Below are 17886 nucleotides of genomic sequence, written 5' to 3'. Positions count from 1 at the left end.
TTATAATCCTTTGGGTATATACCCAGTAATGGGATTGTTGGCTCAAATGGAATTTGTATTTCTAGATCCTTGAGGAATTACCACACTGTTTTCCACAATGGCTGAACTAATTTATACTCCCACCAACCGTGTGAAAGTGTTCCTGTTTCTCCACATCCTCTCCAGCACCAGTTGTCTCCAGATTTTTTAATGATCACCATTCTAATTGGCATGAGATGGTATCTCAATGTAGTTTTGATTTGCATGTCTCTAATGACCAGTGATGATGAGCATTTTTTCATATGTTTGTTAGCCTTACATATGTCTTCTTTTGAAAAGTGTCTGTTCACATCCTTCACCCACTTTTGAATGGATTTGTTTGTTTTTATTCTTGTAAATCTTTTAATTCTTTGTAGATTCTGGATATTAGCCCTTTGTCAGGTGGGTAGATTGCAAAAATTTTTTCCCATTCGGTTGGTTGCTGTTTCACTCTAGCGATTGTTTCTTTTGCTGTACAGAAGCTCTGGAGTTATATTCAATCCCATTTGTCTATTTTGGCTTTTGTTGCCAATGCTTTTGGTGCTTTAGTCATGAAGTCCTTGCCTATGCCTATGTCCTGAATGGTTTTGCCTAGGTTTTCTTCTAGGGTTTTTATGGTGTTAGGACTTATGTTTAAGTCTTTAATCCATCTGGAGTGAATTTTAGTTCAAGGTGTCAGGAAGGGATCCAGTTTCTGCTTTCTGCTCATGGCTAGCCAGTTTTCCCAACACCATTTATTAATTAGGGAATCCTTTCCCCATTGCTTGTTTTTGTCAGGTTTGTCAAAGATCATATGGTTGTAGATGTGTGACATTGCCTCTGAGGTCTCTGTTCTGATCCATTGATATATATCTCTGTTTTGGTACCAGTACCATGCTGTTTTGATTACTGTAGCCTTGTAGTAGAGTTTTAAGTCAGGTTGCATGATGCCTCCAGCTTTGTTCTTTTTGGTTAAGATGGTGTTGGCTATGTGGGCTTTCTTTGGTTCCATATGAAGTTTAAGGTGGTTTATTCCAGTTCTGTGAAGAAGGTCATTGGTAGCTTGATGGAGATAGTGCTGAATGTATGAATTACTTTGGATAGCATGGCCATTTTCACAATATTGATTCTTCCTAACCATGAGCGTGGAATGTTTTTCCATTTGTTTCTGTCCTGGAATATATCTCAAAATGATAAAAGCCATTTATGACAAACCCACAGCCAATATCATACTGAACAGGCAAAAAGTGGAAGCATTCTCTTTGAAATCTGGCACTAGACAAGGAGCCCTCTCTCACCACTCCTATTTAACATAGTATTGGAAGTTTTAGCAAGAGCGATCGGGCAAGAAAAAGAAACAAAGGATATTTAGTTAGGAAAGGAGGAAGTCAAATTGTCTCTGTTTGCAGATGAGATGATTGTATATTTAGAAGACCCCATTATCTCAGCCCAAAATCTCCTGAAACTGATAAGCAACTTCAGCAAAGTCTCAGGATACAAAATTAGTGTGCAGAAATCACAAACATTCCTATACACCAATGACAGACTAACAGAGAAACAAATCGAGAGCAAACTCCAATTCACAATTGCTACAAAGAGAACAAAATATCTAGGAATACAACTAACAAAGGTTGTAAAGGACCTTTTCAAAGAGAACTGCAATGTAGATATTATTAACCTCACTTTGAAAATCATAATTGAAGCTCTAAGGGAGTAATAAATTACAGAAAAGTTTTGTTGCTACGTGTAGGCAAGCTTGGCATATTTTGTTGTAGAATATAAGAGTTCACTGTTCACTCTGTTGGAATGTTTGTGATACTGTTTATTGTACCACCCCAAGAGGCCATCTCAATGAGGCACTGTGAGCCCCTATATGTGTATATGATTTACTCTCATGGCCACATTATTTTGGCCTGTAGTTAAATGCAGCAACTTAGGAAAATCAAAGATACTGAAATTATAAATAGATTCTCAAAAAATATCATTATTTGTATTTTATGTCCTACAGAAATTCAGACAGCAAGGCAAGTGTTTATGAGCCTCAAAAATCCTCTAATCTACAACTGAGAAACCCTTTATTCAAAGTTTTTGAGTCTCCATGTGCCATGTACTGTCTGGTGCTACAGATATAAAAGAAAATAGGTCTTAACTTTGCTCTCAAGAAAGTTATAGGGATGCCAACCTGGTTTACATAAACTCTGATGTGAATGAGTACAATATTTTATCTTTGGAAGTAGATAAGGAAAATTATTGTCTATACTTCAGATAGTGAGAATATGTGTATAGGTAGAGGAAATAGCCAAGTATAAAGAGAAAGGGATAAATAAAACTATATTAAAACTAGAAACTTATCTTTGACAAGATAATGCTAATAGGGTCTAAATAGAAGAAGCCATAAGAATTGTGATATTTATAAAACATTAAGCTGATAAATGACTTAATTACAATATATAAAGAACTCTTGTGAATCATTAAGGAAAACAGACAATTCAATTAAAAATAGGCAAGAGACATGGAACAGCACTTTACAAATGTTCAAGATCATCAAACAGTTGTTCAACCCCATTAATCATCAACAAAATTCAAGTTAAAGCAACTATAAGATAATAATACATATAAAATGGCTTTGCTAAAATCTTAAGATACTAAAATTGGTTTAGAAGTGGAAGAATTAGAATTATCCTACACTGTGATAGAATGTAAACTGATACAACTACTTTAGAAAACTGGCAGTGATCTAGGCTATCAGAATATATAACTCTGAAATTTTATTCTTATATTTAACACATTCATATCTGTAAGAAGACATCAGAGTGTTCATAGGAACATTATCATCACAGCATACTCTAGAAGAAGTACAAAGTTCATCAAGAGCTGAAAGAAAGAAAGAAACAAAATATGATGTATTCATGTAATGGATGCTTGTATAACCATTAATATGAGTATACTAGTACTGCACTTAACAAAGGGCAAGAATCTCACAAGCCTACATATCATATAAGACATAATAATTGATAAAAAGTCATATATAAAAGGTTTTGTACTATGTAATTCAGTTTATAGAAAATTAAGAAGAGGTAAAATAATCTTTCATGTTACAAATCAGGCCATCTCTAGGCTGGAAGTAGGGGTAGTTATGAGTAGATAATTGAATAAGTGGCTTCTGAGATACTGGTAATATTCTATTTTTGATCACTGTGTGATTACATAAGTGAATTATAACTTTGCAATAATTTATTAGACTGTGATCTGATAATTTATGAAGGTATCTCATAAATTGTACTTGAATAAATTTATTTTTAAAAGCAAATTATATACTGTGCAATGAATATTCTTATCAACATATCTCTTAGCATATGTCTCTCTCAATATTTATGGAAGATAAAGCTCAAAGTACAATCCTTAAGTGTAAGCTACATATGTCAGACCTGGTGAAAATATCAATGTTTTTTTCTGGAATTTATAATTACAACTTTGTGACAATTCATCAGACTGTGAACTATTGATTTATGACTCTATCTCATAGATTGTACTTGAATAAGAAATTTATTTTTAAAAAGAGCAAATTGTATATTGTATAAAGAAAATCCTTCCCAACACATCTCTGAGCATCTCTCTCAATATTTACGTAAGATAAAGCTCAAAGTGAAATACGTTAGTCTATACTATGCACATTGTCAAACCTGGTGATAGATTTCTTTTTTTTTTCCTTGGAATTTAACCTGGCTTTTTATTTCTCACAGAGATACAAAAGCCCATATCTTCTCATGCCTTCAATAGTTCCAATTATTGGGATTGTTTTAAATCATTGCTAAGCAAGCATTTGCGATATTTTTAAATATTCATTTACTCTTCTTATTTTCACCTATGTTGACTTTCAGTACATGTGTTTTTCTCATTTACTTTTGTTCTACAAAGATTTATTTGGCATAGGCAATCAACCAAAGATGTATTTGGTAAATACTTATTTGGCAATCTTCCAAAGCTTTGTTTGCTAAAGTCAGTATCATAATTTTTTCTCTATTTGTTGATAACCAATATTTAATCATCCTTTATTAAAAATATATTTTCTCCCATTGACTTAAACATTTGTATATATTACACATACACTTAGTAGAAATATAAAATGATAAAATCACTTGGGAAAACTCTATATTACTTTGCTTCATTTATCTAAATTAAAAATGTATGTTCTTTCACCAAACTACTATATCTGATAATATAAAATCAGATTTTATTTCTCCAATATCAAATCAATAAAACAGGACTGCTTTGTTATATATGTTTCATATTTGTTCTCCTTGTTTTCTTGCCTTCCTACTGAGTGAAGAAGCCTCATCGGGAGAGATTGAGGATGAAAACCCTAGAGAGTGCTCACACACTCTCTGCTAACAAGGAGGTCCTGGGTAGAATTGTGATTTGAGGATGAATTGAAGTCTTCACCAAAACAGACATCTCCTGACCTGATGAGAGCACACAATGGGAACCATATCATTACTAGCGTTGAAATATTCATGGAAATGTAATGAGACTAAAATGAACAAACAAGTTCTCCCGAGATTGTCTCCTTATCTTCATGATAAAGCAAACTCTGTCTGCTCAGGTTTTTCCTTTCCTCTGATTTCCATAGTGGGCCAGCCTTGTCAAAATTGTTTGGAAGATTTTTGATGTGCAAGATGGGAATGAAGGAGAGGTGAAAAACAAGGAGATTTTGAGTTAGTCCTGTGGCACTGTGAGAAGCAGGAACAAGGATTGTTGTTATAGAAATGGATGGAATGCAGAAAAGGGTTCTAAGAAATATTTCTGTGATCTGTGTATCTTCCTTATAACATCTGTGAAATGCTGCATATTCTCAAGTTTGAGTTATTTGGAAGCTGATTTTTGATGATCAAAGCCACTTTGATTGCAGTAATGCTTGAGACTTTGTTATTTGGACAGTGTGGAACAAGTCACCAATCTTAAAGATTTTGTTACAGGCTTTTATTATGTATTCATGGAAAATAGTTACCGGGTTACCACCAGTCAAGGTTTTCATTACCTGTCTAGAAGTCATTTGATGATCCATAGACAAGGGAGGCATATAATCTTAGGTAAACAAACTTAAAAGACAGAGACATTCTCACGCCTGTAATCCCAGCACTTTGGGAGACCGAGGCGGGTGGATCATGAGGTCAAGAGATCGAGACGATCCTGGCCAACATGATGAAACCCCGTCTCTACTAAAAGTACAAAAAATTAGCCAGGCGCGGTGGTGTGTTCCTGTAGTACCAGCTACTCAGGAGGCTGAGGCAGAAGAATTGCTTGAAACCGGAAAACAGAAGTTGCAGTGAGCCAAGATCAGCCACTGCACTCCAGCCTGGTCATAGAGCGAGACTCTGTCTAAAAAAAAAAAAGACATTCAAGGAAATATTTTAAAAATAAGGGAAGAATCAGTAAAAGTATTCAAATATGCAATGGAAAGGGTACTGCAATGCCCATTTTGAAAACAAATTCAGTCACAGTATACAAGGGAAATATACACATTCATGGTAGAATAAAGAGTATGATATTGGAGGGGTCGTAAAAGTTGCTCATGGAAATAATAAAACAACGGTATCTTCTGTTAGCTCAGTGAGTTTTTGTTTGTTTTAATATGTGATATAAAATTCCAATGACCAGGCATGTGGTATTATGATTTTCATGAATCATAGTTGCATACGTATCTCAAATGTGCACTTCACTCTTCTGTTCTAAGGATGGTAATTATCAGAACTCTTTGAGGAATTTTGATATGTGTAGTATACAAGTTTCAAAGGTGTTGTGAATGTTTAACTTGTGTTTCTTCCATGATAATATAAAAAGTTCATAGTAATTGACTTGGACCATACCACTCACCCTAGTTAGTTACTCTTTTTAAAAATAATCTCATTGGGCAAAACATTTTGATATGTCTGATACTTTTTCAAACAATCTGATATTTCTGACCCTCGAAAAAAGCAAAACTAAACAAGTGAAAACAGAAATGCTTGTTTGGCTTCTTAAGGGAATATATAATTGTATTTACGTCTATATGAATGTGTTTGAGAAAATTTTTGATTTGTTCTAATTCTATGTGTTAGTAACACATGGTAACAAGCAAGAATCTGGCTGAAAGTAATCAAGACCTTCGAGGAAACTAGTACATTTGCAAGGTAATATAAAATGAGAATAATAACGTTCACTGACTTTCACATGCAGTAGAAATCTTTTGTTAAAGGGAGTGTACAAATTGAATATTAACGACTTTAACGGATATTGAAAAAGTACCTATTTAAATCTAAAGAACACATAAAATTAGTGAAAGTAATTAAGTACTAAGTAATAAATTCAGTAACTTAGGTATTAAATTTTATAATTACTAAGATTTCAAATCACTTAATTGTTGCATATTTTTACTATTTTAGCGTAACTATCCTTTTTCCGAATGCTATGATGTTATTACTTCTTACAGTGTAAAGATCTAAGCAATAATAAGTCTAATATTATATAACAGGTCCAAGTTTGGCTTTTTTTTTTTTTTTTGACATGGAGTTTTGCTCTTTCACTTAGGCCGGAGTGCAGTGGTGCAATCTCAGCTCACTGCAACCTCTGTCTTCTGGTTTCAAGCAATTCTCTTGCCTCAGCCTCCCAAGTAGCTCGGATTACAGGCGCCAGCCACCACACCTGGCTAATTTTTGTATTTTTAGTAGAGATAGGGTTTTGCCATCTTGGCCAGGCTGGTCTTGAACTCCTGACCTCGTGATCTGCTCATCTCAGTCTCCCAAAGTGCTGGGATTACAGGGATAAGCCACCATGCCTGGCCCAAATTTGGCTTATATAACAACCAGCTTTGTACTTGTATAAGCTCGGACTACCTTTCCAGGGATGTATCAGAATATATTCTTTCTTGAAGATAATTATAGTATCTTGGGGACCATTATATTCTCTTCAGTTAATTTGAAATAGTTGGGCAAGTTCAGTGAATATGTTACTATGTATATGTTACTCAGATGAAGAGGACATCATTCAAATGCCAAGTTGAGAATATTTAGCATTTTAACAGTGCTTCTATTATCTGAATCTCAACCATGGCTGGAAGCTTTAATAATCAGTCTGCTAAATGTCATTTTTTAAAAGTTTACCAACCCATCAACTTGTGTAAATGATAGATACTATTTCTCATTGGTGAAGTGAGAAATATTTTAAAAGTAAGAACTGATTTCAAATTATTTTAAAGACAGCCTATCCATGCATGAAACAGTAAATATAATATGCGTTATGTATTCATTTAACATTAGAGATGATATAATAGATTGAATCTTACCATTCTATGGATCATGCCTCCTGTTAACCTCATATAAGCTAAACAGTGAATATATTCCATCTCTGAAATCTGAGTGTTTCTCTTGAATATGCCTTTTATGCAGGATAATGGTTTGAACACCTAAAAGACCAGTAAGCCGAGATTTTCTTAAATCTATAAAAAGGCTTCTTAATCTTTTGTTGTTCCTTGCTAATATGTTTTTATTAATAATTATATATATATGTGTGTATTTATACACACACACACACACACACACACACACACACACATATATATATATATAAACAGAATTCAGACCAGAAGTTCATTTTCAATCTGGTAGTGAGATTGTATGAGGAATAATTAACCCTCACTCGCATCAAATGCTAATTTGATGTTATCTTCTCAGAATAATACAACAGCTGTACTTGAAAACATTGTCTTAATGTTGATCAAAACAGAAGGTGCGTTTCCAGAAAAGCTAATGAATATGAAGCATGTATTCATGATAAAATGGTTTATAACAATATAATTACACAGCATTTTTACAAATGCTTTTTTTAATTGTTTAATCATTTCTATGATTAACTTCACAATATGAATGTCTTCATATGGACCTAATTCACTTTAGGTATGTGTCCTCATGAGTAAGACAGGGAATGTAGTTCTGACAGTTCAAACAGCAATGAAATATAAATCTGCTATCCTGTGTGCTTCTAATATATGCTTATCAACTGGAACAGAATTCAGGAGACATAACCTCTTCTTGAAGACAATGAGACAGCAAAGAAGGCAGCTTTGCCTCTGAGGCAAAGTGTAAAAGAGCCTTCCTTCCAGGGTTTCGGGGGGCTCTCTTTGTGTTTCTTGACTTGATAACAAAAATTTGTTGAAACCTGTGAGGCACTAGGCTGAGGGTTATAAACAAATAAAAGATTTTTCTCCTCCTGGAAACCATCATTCTCAGCAAACTGACACAAGAACAGAAAATCAAACACCACATGTTCTCACTCATAGGCGGGTGTTGAACAAGGAGAACACATGGACACAGGGAGGGGAGCACTATACACGGGGGTCTGTTGGGGGGGAGTCGGGGGGGACAGCGGGGGGGTGGGGAGATGGGGAGGGATGGCATGTGGAGAAATGCCAGATATAGGTGAAGGGGAGGAAGGCAGCAAATCACACTGCCACGTATGCACCTATGCAACAATCTTGCAGGTTTTTCACATGTACCCCAAAACCTAAAATGCAATAAAAAAAAATTAATTAATTAATTAAAAAAAAAAAAGATTTTTCTACCCACAGGCCAATAAAGATTTTGGTAAAAAGATAATTTTAGCAATTATAATAAAATAGAGGCACATTTTGATATTTTCCATAAAGGATACACAAGCGTATTTCAGCTATGGATGGACTTCTAATTTCTTCAACACATACCATACTTACTCTATAATCCAGGCAGTAAAATCAGAAGCTAAGAGAATGAGGAGGGCAGAGAATGAGCAATAGTATTCACTGTCTATGTGAAGAGATTCTCTTCTTCAGAAAAAAAATAGATCTCTGAATCAATTGCCTTTTCAGAACTGTAGAAGATATGGCAGTAGCCACAGATGGACTATTTTCTGGGCAGTGGATACTACAAAGTTGACTAGAGTGTAGTGATCTCTTTGGATAATTCAGTAGAATAAGTTGTCAAAAATACATTAAAAATCTTCTATTTGCTAAATTCTGTAAATGATTACCTTACTTGAATTTATGGGCAAGAAAAATTCTGTTCTCTTCATAGAGATAAGTATGTTCTATGAAAAGAACCAAATTTAGAAGGTAAAGTAAGTAAATGTCTCTAACAGAGCCAACCCACCACCTATTACTCTCTTTCCTTGACCCATTTATTAAATTGATACTTTAGGTTCAAAATCTGAGAACTGACCTAAAACTAACTTAGGGAAAAATAGGTTCATTATAAGGATACTATTTTTCAGTAAATTCAAGGGCAGTAATATGCTGGCATTTGATGTCAAAGACTATTTCTTTTGTCAGTTTCCTTTGTTTGTCAGCATTGGATACTTTACTACATTCTACTTTTTCCTTCTTTCATTTTATTTTTACTCAGTTTTCTTTGGATTTATCTTCTTTAAAAAAAAATACTTGAAATGAATGTGTACCTATTATTTGGCATCTGTTCTCTCTGTAAAATTCTCTCTTACTCTAAGGAACCGTTTCCACCTGGGTTGTTCTTGCTTATATGAATACCCTTCCCAAGTCTGTTTCCATCTACTATAGAGATTGTGGTGGCAGACAGAAGTTCAAGCATGCATATTTATGTTGTCTCTTTTATTTTTTTTTTTTTATTGTATTTTAGGTTTTGGGATACATGTGGAGAACATGCAAAATTGTTGCATAGGTACACACATGGCAGTGTGATTTGCTGCCTTCCTCCCCTTCACCTATATCTGGCATTTCTCCCCATGCTATCTCTCCCCAACTCCCCACCACCCGCTGTCCCTCCCCTATTTCCCCCCAACAGACCCCAGTGTGTAGTGCTCCCTTCCCTGTGTCCGTCTGTTCTCATTGTTCAACACCCGCCTATGAGTGAGAACATGCGGTGTTTGATTTTCTGTTCTTGTGTCAGTTTGCTGAGAATGATGGTTTCCAGGTTCATCCATGTCCCTACAAAGGAAACAAACTCATCGTTTGTGATGGCTGCATAATATTCCATGGTGTATATGTGCCACATTTTCCCTGTCCAGTCTATCATCGATGGGCATTTGGGTTGGTTCCAGGTTTTTGCTATTGTAAACTGTGCTGCAGTGAACATTCGTGTGCATGTGTCCTTATAGTAGAACGATTTATAATCCTTTGGATATATACCCAGTAATGGGATTGTTGGGTCAAATGGAATTTCTATTTCTAAGTCCTTGAGGAATCGCCCACCGTCTTCCACAATAGTTGAACTAATTTACACTCCCACCAACTGTGTAAAAGTGTTCCTATTTCTCCACATCCTCTCCAGCATCTATTGTCTCCAGATTTTTTAATGATTGCCGTTCTAACTGGCGTGAGATGGTATCTCAATGTAGTTTTGATTTGCATTTCTCTAATGACCAGTGATGATGAGCATTTTTTCATATGTTTGTTGGCCTCATGTATGTCTTCTTTTGTAAAGTATCTGTTCATATCCTTTGCCTACTTTTGAATGGGCTTGTTTGTTTTTTTCTTGTAAATCTGTTTTAGTTCGTTGTAAATTCTGGGTATCAGCCCTTTGTCAGATGGGTAAACTGCAAAAATTTTTTCCCATTCTGTTGGTTGCCGATTCACTCTAATGACTGTTTCTTTTGCCATGCAGAAGCTGTGGAGTTTGATTAGGTCCCATTTGTCTATTTTGGCTTTTGTTGCCAATGCTTTTGGTGTTTTGGTCATGAAGTCCTTGCCTACGCCTATGTCCTGAATGGTTTTGCCTAGATTTTCTTCTAGGGTTTTTATGGTGTTAGGTCTTATGTTTAAGTCTTTAATCCATCTGGAGTTAATTTTAGTGTAAGGTGTCAAGAAGGGTCCAGTTTCTGCTTTCTGCACATGGCTAGTCAGTTTTCCCAACACCATTGATTAAACAGGGAATTTTTTTCCCTATTGCTTGTTTTTGTCAGGTTTGTAAAAGATCAAATGGTTGTAGATATGTTGTGTTGCGTCCGAGGCCTCTGTTCTGTTCCATTGGTCTATATCTCTGTTTTGGTACCAGTACCATGCTGTTTTGATTACTGTAGCCTTGTAGTATAGTTTGAAGTCCTGTAGTGTGATGCCTCCCACTTTGTTCTTTTTGCTCAGAATTGACTTGGCTATGTGGGCTCCCTTTTGGTTCCATATGAAGTTTAAGGTGTTTTTTTCCAGTTCTGTGAAGAAGGTCACTGGTAGCTTGATGAGGATAGCGTTGAATCTGTAAATTACTTTTGGCAGTATGGCCATTTTCATGATATTGATTCATCCTAACCATGATATAGTACTGGAAGTTCTATCCAGAACAATCAGGCCAGAAAAAGAAATAAAGGGTATTCAAATAGGAAAGGAGGATGTCAAATTATCTCTATTTGCAGACGACATGACTGTATATCTAGAAGACCCCATCGTCTCAGCCCAAAATCTCCTGAAACTGATAAGCAACTTCAGCAAATTCTCAGGATACAAAATCAATGTGCAAAAATCACAAGCATTCCTATACAACAATAACAGACTTAAAGAGAGCCAAATCAAGAACGAACTGCCATTCCCAATTGCTACAAAGATAATAAAATACCTAGGAATACAACTAACAAGGAACATCAAGGACCTCTTCAAGGAGAACTACAAACCACTGCTCAACGAAATAAGAGAGGACACAAACAGATGGAGAAGCATTCTATGTTGTTTCTTTTAATGAATGCATATACATGTTCTACCTCTGACTTAAATGCTATATATCTTTATAAAATATGTTAAATATTTAACAAGATCATCCTAAAATTATAAATTTTAGTATCCTTTAATATTATGTATTAATATTTAAAATTTCAACCCTCAAGGATCACAATTTACTTGAGAGGTAATCATAGACATTATACTTATGAAATCATTCTTTCCACCTTTACTCCTAGATTATCTGACAGTCTGATTTATGGTAGCAGAAGGAAAAATAAATCTCTTAAAATAAGTTGCTAGTCTCTATAGGACAAGATAAAATGTCATTTATAATAAGTTATTTAAACAACAACATTTGTTTTAAATTTCCAGAAACTTGTGAAAGCCAGATTTGTTTGATATGTTATTTTCAGTTTTTATGTTGCTTATACAACAATTCAATGTAAAGAAATTATGTTGCTCATTTCAACAACTCTAGATATTATAGAAAGACTATTTTATACTACATTACTAATTACCAAAGTTAAAACTGCTTATTTATAGGTAATTTTGCATATCTATAGAAATAAATAGATGACAATGATCAGCAGACATTTCCTCAAATATTACAATTTGCTTACATTTAGTATTCCAAAAGAAAAGCTAAGATTCAATTTTATTTTAATTTCTAGGTAAGAAATTACTTACTTGATAATAGAAAGAAATTGCTTAGGAAATGTTGGTATGTTTCTCTGACTGTAAGATGCAGAATGGAACTTCCAAAAATCCTCAGATCTGAAATGCTTTTACAGGATCTGAATAGAGTCTCAGTTTTGGAAAAATTACTGCAGTTTTAATTATAGTAACCAGGAGTGATATAGCTTAACTGTAAGCTGACTTTGATGCAATCAGATTCCTTGTAGAAATGACTAGGAAGAGCTGGTCAACTCTTAACTCCTATGTTCAAACATACGTATTTGAAGAACTTCAGATCTGTTTTCAGTTTAGGAAAAAATATAAGTATTGCAGACCAAAGAAATTGATTATTGGGAATATGTCTGTGAGAGAGAGAGAGAGAGAGAGGCATAGAGAGAGAGAGAAGGGGCAGTGTGGGACGAAAATTTTAGTGGGAGTTGTGTGAGAGAAACAATAAGCATCCGGATTTAATGGAGTACTTTTGATATTGATTTGATATTTTTAATATATTAAAATATTTAAATATGGATATATTTAAATGTAGTTCTGAATCCACATTTAAAGGAGAGAATAGAGTATTAGTAAGTTGCTATTTTATTTTCAGGAGCTCTTTATTTTCAGGAAGATACTTTTATAATATTTAGGGCCTATTAGTTATAATGAACTCAAGAGAAACCCCTTTGATGTCTATGGTGTTGAAATTATTGGTCAATAATTATTATTATAATTTCAGTATAAAATTAAATATTATAAATAATAGTTTAATATAATTGCTTTTTTTTTTTTAGCATGCCCTCACTGTACATTTTTGCTGAGAACTGAAACTACTGGTTTTGTATAAAAGTACATGACGTGTTTTAATGTTCTGTCATTTCAGAAGAAATAATATAAGAATATTGCAGTAATTCTTTAGAATGTAAAGTTGTCAGATATTTAAACATACTAAGTGTTTGGGAAACTCTAAGTTTCATAGCCCTCAGCCCAAATATGTAATGGAATTTCCCTTTAGAATTACCCTTTAGAATTATTTCCTTTTAGAATTACCACTTATGTATTTGGGATGAGACTTGCAAAACTTAAAGTAGTGTTTCCCAAACTGTGTTCTAAAGGTATTATTTCAAAAGGAGGTTAATGGCTATTTCTAGAAAATGTAGAAATAGTATCCTTTTCTTAGAAAGTCAGTTTGCAAATTAGTATAATTAATTCTCTGAAAACACCTGCAGTACAATTGATTAGTTTTCAAAGCTTTATTTAATATCAAATTTCCCAAGTTTATCTGTGTAGATAAGCTTTTTATTATTTTTCAACATGCCTATTACTGTATTTTTAGCACTGTTATCACAGTAGTCAGTAACCTCATATCACATACCACCTGTTTTCCTAATGTTTTACTGCAACAGAGCCATGCCCACTTGGGCTTTTGTGCTTTAATGGCAGAGTTGAGGGCAGCTGCAACACACACCATATGGTTGGCAAAGCCTAAAGATAGTTATATCTGGTCCTTTACAGAAAAATGTTTGCCAATTCTGATAGCACAACAGAATAGTACTGAATATCAAATTGGGAAATGCCAAATTAAAGAAATATGTTATATTTTTAAACATTATTTCTAATAGATCATTGTAAAATACATGTACGTACCGGCATAATATAAAATCAATTTTAATTATATGAAATTGGCAATAATGTGACTTTTATTTTTATGAAATTATTTACTTTAAGTATTTAATTTTAATATAATTTATATGAAACTTTAATAATGATTTAGCAGGGAAATAATATAAATATTTTTTATATTATATATACTTTATTGCAGTTTAGGTTCTGGAGTACATGTGCAGAACATGCAGGATTGTTGCATAGGTACATACATGGCAATGTGGTTTGCTGTCTCCATCCCCCTATTACCTATATCTGGCATCTCTCCCCATGTTATCCCTCCCCAACCTCCCTACCCCATGCTGTTTGTCCCCTATTCCTCCACAACAGCCTGCAGTATGTAATGCCCCCCTCCTTTGCCATGTATTCTCATTGTTCAACACTCACTTATGAGTGAGAACGTTGATTTTCTGTCCTTGTGTCAGTTTACTGAGAATGATGGTTTCCAGATTCATCCATATCCCTACAAAGGACATGAACTCATCATTTTTTATGGCTGCATAGTATTCCATGGTATATATGTGCCACATTTTCCTTGTCCAGTCTATCATCGATGGGTATTTGGCTTGGTTCCAGGTCTTTGCTATTGTAAACAGTGCCACAATGAACATACCTGTGCATGTGTCTTTATAATAGAATGATTTCCAATCCTTTGGATATATATCCAGTAATGGGATTGCTGGGCCTAATGGAATTTCTATTTCTTGGTCCTTGAGGCATCGCCACACTATCTTCCACAATGATTGAACTAATTTACAATCCCACCAGAGGTGTAAAGTGTTTCTATTTCTCCACATCCTCTCCAGCACCAGTTGTCTCCAGATTTTTTAAAGATCGCCATTCTAATTGGTGTGAGATGATACCCCAATGTGGTTTTGATTTGTATTTCTTTAATGATCAGTGATGATGAGCACTTTTTCATATTTTTGTTGACCTCATATATATCTTCTTTTGAAAAGTGTCTGTTCATGTCCTTTACCCACTTTTGAATGGGTTTTTTTTTTTTTGTAAATCTGTTTTAGTTCTTCTTAGATTCTGGATATTAACCCTTTGTCAGATGGGTAGATTGCAAAATTTTTTTCCCATTCTGTTGGTTGCTGGTTCATTCGAATGATTGTTTCTTTTGCTGTACAGAAGCTCTGGAGCTGAATTCGACCCCATTTGTCTATTTTGGCTTTTATTGCCAATGCTTTGGATGTTTTAGTCATGAAATCCTTGCCTATGCCTATGTCCTGAATGGTTTTGCCTAGGTTTTCTTCTATGATTTTTATGATGTTAAATCTTATGTTTAAGTCTTTAATCTATCTGGAGTAAATTTTAGTGTAAGGTGTCAGGAAAGGGTCCAGTTTCTGCTTTCTGCACATGGCTTCCCAACACCGTTTATTAAACAGGAAGTCCTTTCTCCATGGCTTGTTTTTGTTAGGTTTGTCAAAGATCAGATAGTTGTAGATGTGTAGTGTTTCCTTCAAGGCCTCTGTTCTGTTCCATTGGTCTATATCTCTGTTTTTGTACCAGTACCATGCTGTTTTGATTACTGTAGCCTTGTAGTATAGTTTGAAGTCAGGTAGCATGATGCCTCCATCTTTGTTCTTTTTATTTAGAATTGTTTTGGCTATGCGGCCTCTCTTTTGGTTCCATATGAAGTTTAAGGTGGTTTTTTCCAGTTCTGTGAAGAGTGTCATAAGTAGCTTGATGGCGATAGCATTGAATCAATAAATTACTTTGGGCAGTATGGCTATATTCACAATATCAATTCTTTCTAACCATGAGCGTGGAATGTTTCTCCATCTGTTTGTGTCCTCTCTTATTTCCTTGAGCAGTGGTTTGTAGTTCTCCTTGAAGAGGTCCTTTACATCCTTTGTTAGTTGTATTTCTAGGTATTTTATTCTCTTTGAAGCAATTGTGAATGCCAGTTCATTCTTGATTTGACTCTATTTAAGTCTGTTATTGCTGTATAGGAATGCTTGTGATTTCTGCACATTGATTTTGTATCCTGAGACTTTGCTGAAGTTGCTTAACAGTTTAATGAGATTTGGGGCTGTGATGGGGTCTTCTAAATACACAATCATGTCATCTGCAAATAGAGACAATTTGACTTCCTCCTTTCTTAATTGAATACCCTTTATTTCTTTTTCTTACCTGATTGCTCTGGCTAGAATTTCCAATACTACGTTGAGTAGGAGTGGTGAGAGAGGGCATCCTTGTCTAATGCCAGATTTCAAGGGAATGGTTGCAGTTTTTGCTCATTCAGTATATTGTCTGTGGGTTTTTTGTAAATACCTTTTATTATTTTGAGATACGTTCCATGAATACCTAGCTTATTGAGAGTTTTTAGCATAAAGGATTGTTGAATTTTGTCAAAGGTCTTCTGTGCATCTATTGAGATAATAGTGATTTTTGTCTTTGGTTCTGTTTATGTGGTGGATTACATTTATAGACTTGTGTATATTGAACCAGTCTTGCATCCTCAGGATGAAGCCTACTTGATCATAATGGATAAGCTTTTTGATGTGCTGTTGCAATCAGTTTGCCATTATTTTATTGAAGATTTTTGCATCAGTGTTCATCATGAATATTGGCCTGAAGTTTTCTTTTCTTCTTGAGTCTCTGCTGGGTTTTAGTATCAGAATGATGTTGGTCTCATAAAATTATTTGCAAAGGATTCTCTCTTTTTGGATTGTTTGGAATAGTTTCAGAAGGAGTGGTACCTGACTTCAAACTATACTACAAGGCTACAGTAATCAAAACAGCATGGTACTGGTACAAAAACAGAGATATAGACCAATGAACTTGGGCTTTTTTTGATTGATAGGCTATTAATTGCTGCCTCTACTTCAGCCTTTGATATTGGTCTATTCAGGGTTTCGACTTCTTCCTGGTTTAGACCTTGGAAGGTGCAAGTGTCCAGGAATTTATCCATTTCTTCCAGATTTACTGTTTTTTGTGCATAGAGTTGTTTGTAGTAATCTCTTATGGTAGTTTGTATTTCTGTGGAATCAGTGGTGATATCCCCTTTATCTTTTTTTATCACATTTATTTGATTCTTCTCTCTTTTCTTTTTCATTAATCTGGCTAGTGGTCTATTTTGTTGATCTTTTCAAAAAACCATCTCCTGGATTTATTAATTTTTTGAAGGGTTTTTTGTGTCTCTATCTCCTTCAGTTCTTCTCTGATCTTAGTTACTTCTTGTCTTCTGCTAGCTTTTGAGTTTTTTTGATCTTACTCCCCTAGCTCTTTCAATTTGATGATAGGGTGTCAATTTTCTATCTTTCCTTGCTTCTCATGTAGAAACTTATTGCTATAAATTTTCCCTAGACACTGCTTTAAATGTGTCCCAGAGATTCTGGTATGTTGTGTCTTTATTCTCGTTGGCTTCAAAGAACATCTTTATTTCTGCCTTCATTTCTTTGTTTATCCAATCGACATTCAAGACTCAGTTGTTCAGTTTCCATGAAGTTGTGTGGATCTGAGTTAGTTTCTTAATCCTGAGTTCTAATTTGATTGCACTATGGTCTGAGAGACTGTTATGATTTCTATTCTTTTGCATTTGTTGAGGAATGATTTACTTCCAATTATGTGGTCAATTTTAGAGTAGGTGTGATGTGGTGCTGAGAAGAATGTATATTCTGTGGATTTGTGGTAGAGAGTTCTGTAGATGTCTATTAGGTTTGCTTGATCCAGATCTGAATTCAAGTCCTGGATATCTTTGTTAATTTTCTGTCTCATTGATCTGAATAATATAAATATTCTTATAAATCTTGTCTGAAGTGAAGAGAAAAACATTATTACTTCATAAACTGATAGTCTGCTATTTCTTCTGTGAAATCCTCTAGAGAAAATTAAAAATGCATTATTCTTCCTTGCTTTCC

General features: G+C 34.5%; 1 protein-coding gene across 1 annotated transcript in view; it reads left to right on the top strand.

Moving 5' to 3' along the window:
• PCDH15 (protocadherin related 15) overlaps positions 1–17886 on the top strand; it is a 965496-nt gene that overhangs the window by 556790 nt on the left and 390820 nt on the right. The gene's annotated exons all lie outside the window — the stretch shown is intronic.

This window comes from Aotus nancymaae, unplaced genomic scaffold (assembly GCF_030222135.1).
Source record: "Aotus nancymaae isolate 86718 unplaced genomic scaffold, 86718_ANA_hifiasm-v0.15.2.pri h1tg000010l, whole genome shotgun sequence".
NCBI lineage: Eukaryota > Metazoa > Chordata > Mammalia > Primates > Aotidae > Aotus > Aotus nancymaae.
Note: the sequence above shows the minus strand (reverse complement) of the source record. Positions and strands in the feature narration are given on the sequence as shown.